This window comes from Hemitrygon akajei, unplaced genomic scaffold (genome assembly GCF_048418815.1).
Source record: "Hemitrygon akajei unplaced genomic scaffold, sHemAka1.3 Scf000068, whole genome shotgun sequence".
NCBI lineage: Eukaryota > Metazoa > Chordata > Chondrichthyes > Myliobatiformes > Dasyatidae > Hemitrygon > Hemitrygon akajei.
Genome location: NW_027331954.1, coordinates 476,450 through 481,559, shown reverse-complemented (window position 1 = coordinate 481,559; position 5,110 = coordinate 476,450). Strand labels below are relative to the sequence as shown.

At 44.6% G+C, this 5,110-nt stretch overlaps 1 non-coding gene across 1 annotated transcript; it reads right to left on the bottom strand.

Annotated features, from left to right (window-relative positions):
• Positions 1-4,291: 4,291 nt before the first annotated feature.
• Positions 4,292-4,363, bottom strand: trnac-gca (transfer RNA cysteine (anticodon GCA)). Its single transcript has one exon. It is a non-coding gene; the product is annotated as a tRNA-Cys (tRNA).
• Positions 4,364-5,110: the final 747 nt, after the last annotated feature.

Sequence of the window (5,110 nt, the reverse complement as noted above, 5' to 3'; positions counted from 1 at the left end):
CAGGATCAGTTCCTGAGGATTGGAGAATGGCTAATGTTATCCCACTTTTTAAGAAAGGAGGGAGGGAGAAATCAGAGAACTATCGACTTGTCAGCCTAACATCGGTGGTGGGGAAAATGCTAGAGTCCATTATTAAGGATGAAATAATGGCATATCTAGATAGCAGTGATAGGATTGGGCCAAGCCAGCATGGATTTGCCAAGGGAGAATCATGCTTGACTAATCTGTTGGAGTTTTTCGAGGATGTAACCAGGAAGTTAGACAGGATAGATCCAGTGGATGTAGTGTACCTCGATTCTCAGAAGGCATTTGATAAGGTCATTCATAGGAGATTGGTGGGTAAAATCAAAGCCTAGGGCATCAGGGGGAGGACATTGACATGGATAGAAAACTGGTTGGCAGATAGAAAGCAAACTGTAGCGGTGAATGTGTGTTTCTCGGAATGGCAGGTGGTGACTAGTGGGGTGCCACAGGGCTCGGTATTGGGACCACAGCTGTTTACAATTGACGTCAACGATTTAGATGAAGGCATTGAGTATAACATCAGCAAATCTGCTAATGATACTAAGATTGGTGGCAGTGTGACGTGTGAGGAGGATATTAGCAGAATTCAGGGTGACTTGGATAGGTTGGGTGAGTGGGCAGATACTTGGCAGATGACGTTTAATGTAAATAAGTGTGAGGTTATCCACTTTGGGAGTAAGAACAGGAAGGCAGATTATTATCTGAACGGTGTAGAGTTAGGTAAGGGAGAAATACAAAGAGATCTCGGAGTCCTTGTTCATCAGTCACTGAAGGTGAATGAGCAAGTGCAGCAAGCAGTGAAGAAGGCTAATGGAATGTTGGCCTTTATTACAAAGGGAATTGAGTACAAGAACAAGGAGATCCTCTTGCATTTGTACAGAGCCCTGGTGAGACCACACCTGGAGTATTGTGTACAGTTTTGGTCTCCAGGGTTAAGGAAGGACATCCTGGATATACAGGAAGTGCAGCAGAGATTCACGAGGTTAATTCCTGGGATGTCCGGACTGTCTTACGCAGAGAGGTTAAGAGAGTCTGGGCTTGTACACGCTGGAATTAAGGAGATTAAGAGAGAATCTGATTGCAACTTATAAGATTATTAAGGGGTTGGACAAGATAGCGGCAGGAAATATGTTCCAGATGCTGGGAGAGTCCAGTACCAGAGGGCATGGTTTGAGAATAAGGGGTAGGTCATTTAGGACTGAGTGAAGGAAAAACTTCTTCTCCCAGAGAGTTGTGGGCGGCTGGAATGCACTATCTCGGAAGGCAGTGGAGGCCGATTCTCTGGATGCTTTCAAGAAGGAGCTAGATAGGTATCTTATGGATAGGGGAATCAAGGGATATGGGTACAAGGCAGGAACCGGGTATTGATAGTAGATGATCAGCCATGATCTCAGAATGGCGGTGCAGGCTCGAAGGGCCGAATGGTCTTCTTCTGCACCTATTGTCTATTGTCTATAATCTAGCCACATTGCGGTTACTGTGAGAGTGGGTGATGATCCGTCAGGTGTTGGTTACAGGGTGCTGCGGCCAGGCTGGGTGAACAGGCCAGTGCTGTGATTACTGAGTCGCGGTATGGGAACACGTTGTTAGTGGAGAGCGTACCGAAAGCGGTGATTGATACGAAGCAAGGCGGGCGATCCAGGGCTCTTCCTCACATGAGTGGGCAATCCATTTCGCCAGTGGCAACGAACCAGACCTCGTTACTGAAAGGTGAAACAGAGAGAGGTGAGGAGAACGTTCCTCAGTGCAACCGCTGTCCCTTTATTGACGGGATTGTTTTGGTCAGCAGAGAACCGATCTCAGAAAGCGGCAGTGCTTGGCCGGGTGGGTGTGGAGAGCCGGCGGCACAGATGCGCTGGGCAACGCATTCCTACAGTGAGAGAGCAAGGAATCTACGATCAGACAGGGTTAACATATTGCTAGGAAAGAGAGTAAATACCCAAGGCGTTTTCCACGTATGTGGGAACTGAAGGATTAAGTTTGTCACGACAGGACCGATCAGGAATAACAGAGGACACATGGGCCTGGTATCGGAGAGGTAGGAAAGGTCCTGAATGAATAGTTTCTCTCAGTATTCACGATTAAGAAAAACCTTGACAAATATGAGCAAACTAGAACAGGCTGATATGCCTGAACAGGTCGACGTTAAGTAGGATGAGTGCACGCAGCATAAGGAATAAAATGGACGATCTGAAAATTCAGCTGCAGATTGGCAAACATGACGTTATGGCTATCTCTGAAACTTGGCTAAGGGATGGCTGCCATCGGGAGCTGAACGTCCAAGGATATAGGGTATATCGGAAAGATAGGTTAGTAGGCAGAAGGGGTGCTGTGGCTCTGTGTATAAGAAATAATATTAAATCATCGGAAAGAGGTGACATAGGATTGGAAGGTGTAGAGTCTCCACGGGTTGAGTTAAGAAATGGCAAGGGTAACGGGACCCTAATGGCAGTTATATACAGGCCTCCAAACAGCCTGTTGGTTTACCAATTACAGCAGGAGATAGAAGATGCGTGTCAGAAAGGCAATGTCATGATAATCATTGGAAATATTAACATGAAAGCGGATTGGGAAAAGCACGTCACTACTGGACCACAAGAGAGAGAATTTGCAGAATGTTTAAGGGATGGCTTTTTACAACAGCTTGTTGTTCAGCCCACTAGCGGATCGGCTGTGCTGGCTTGGGTGTTGTGCAATGATCGGAGCTGGGAAGAGAGCTGAAGGTTAAAGGACCCTGAGGGAACAGAGATCACATTATTATCCAGTTCATATTGATATTTGAGAGGGAAAAATAAAATCCAATGTGTCGGTATGTCAGTGGAATAAAGGAAATTACAATGGCATGGAAGGGAAACTGGCCGAAGTTGACTGGAAAGGGACATTTGCAGGAAAGAAAAATAAGGATACATTTTCAAAAGGAGGAAGGACACTAAGGTGGCTGACAAGTGAAGTCGGAGCCGAAGTAAAAGCAAAAGAGGCGGCGTAAATGGAAACTGCAGCTAGTGGGATGATAAAACATTGGGGATCTTTTGAAGTAAACAAAGAAGATCATTTCGAAGGAAACGATGAATTACAAGAGGAAGCTGGTGACTAATATCAATGAAGATACTAATAGCTGTTTTAAGTACATAAAGAGTAAAAGGGAGTCGAGGGTAGAAAAAGGATTATTGGAAAATGACGCGGGATATATTGCAATGTGAGATGCAGAGATGACAGAGGAACTGAATGCGTATTTTGCATCAGGGTTCACAGTGGAAGACGTCTGCAGTATACCGGACATTCAGGAGCGCCAGGGAAGTGAAGATTGTGCAGGAAAAATTACGACTGAGAAGGTGCTCAGGAAGCTACCTGCTCCTGGACCTGATGGAATGCACCCTCAGGTTCTGACGGAAGTAGCGGGAGAGAATAACCATATAACAATTACAGCATGGGAACAGGCCATCCGGGCCCTTCTAATCCTTGCCGAACGGTTACGCTCACCTCGTCCCACCGACCTGCACTCAGCCAATAACACTACGCTCCTTTCCTGTCCACATACCTATTCATGTTTTTTAAAGGACAATATCGAACCTGCCTCTACCACTTCTACTGGAAGCACGATCTACACAGTTGCCACTCTTTGAGTAAAGAAAATCCCCCTCGTGTTACCCCTAAACTTTTGCCCCTTAACTTTCAACTCATGTCCTCTTGGTTGAATCTCCACTACTCTCAATGGAAAAAGCCCATCCACGTCAACTCTATCTATCCCCCTCATAATTTTAAATACCTCTATGAAGGCCTCCCTCAACCTTCAACGCTCCAACAAATAAAGACATAATTTGTTCAACCTTTCTCGGTAACTTAGGCGCTGAAACCCAGCTAACATTCTAGTAAATCTCCTCTGCACTCTCTCTACTTTGTTGACATCTTTCCTATAATTCGCTGACCAGAACTGTACACAATACTCCAAATTTGGCCTCACCAATGTCATGTACAATTTTAACATGACATCCCAATTCTCAATATGCTCAATTCTATAATTTATAAAGGCCAGCATACCAAAAGCTTTCTTCACCAACCTATCCACATGAGATTCCAGCTTCAGGGAACTATGCATCATTATTCCTAGATCACTTTGCTCTACTGCATTCCTCAGCGCCCTACCATTTACCATGTGTGGCCTATTTTGATCAGTCCTAGCAAAATTTAGCACCTCACACTTAGCGCCATTAAACTTCAATAAATGAAATTACATTTTGTATCATCGCTGTGGTCACTTTTTTTTTGAAGGGGGCACCTGGATTTGAACCAGGGACCTCTTGATCTGCAGTCAAATGCTCTACCACTGAGCTATACCCCCACAATTTTAATGCTACAGATTGTGGAGGCATTAACAATAATCTAACAAGAATCAATAGATTCTGGCGTACCGGATGACAGAAAAATTCCAAACGTTATTTTACTATTTAAGAAGGCCTGTTAGCCAGTTATCAGTGGTTGGGAAGTTGTCGGAATCGATGTTAGGGATGAGATTACGGAGTACCGGCAGGCACATGACAAGATAGGACAAAGCCTGTATAGATTTCTGAAAGGAAACTCCTGCGCGACTGGTCTGGGTGCCGGTTACCAGTGGTGTTTCACCGGTGCAGCATAAGTGAGGAGCGGGTAGTGTCGAGGAAACAGAGAGCTCGCAGAGCGATTTAGATCGTTTAGGGGAATAGGCAAAGAAGTGGAAAATGAAATACAATGTTGGAAATTGTATGGACATGCATTTTGAAGGAGAAACTAAACGTGCATACAATTATTTGGATGGAGAGAGATTTCAAAGTACAGAGATCAAAGGGACTTGGGAGTTCTTGGGCAAGATACCCTGAAGGTTAGCCTACAAGTTGAAACGTTTCTGAGGAAGTCGAATGCACTGTTGGCATTAATTTCTCGATGTATAGTATATAAGAACAGGGATGTGATGTTGAGGCTCTATAAGGCACTCGTGAGACCACATTAGAGTATTGTGTGCAATTTGAGGCTCTTATTTTAGAAAAGGTATATTGCTATTGGAGATGGTTCAGTGAATCATTCACCTTAATAATTCGAGAAAAAAAGGGTT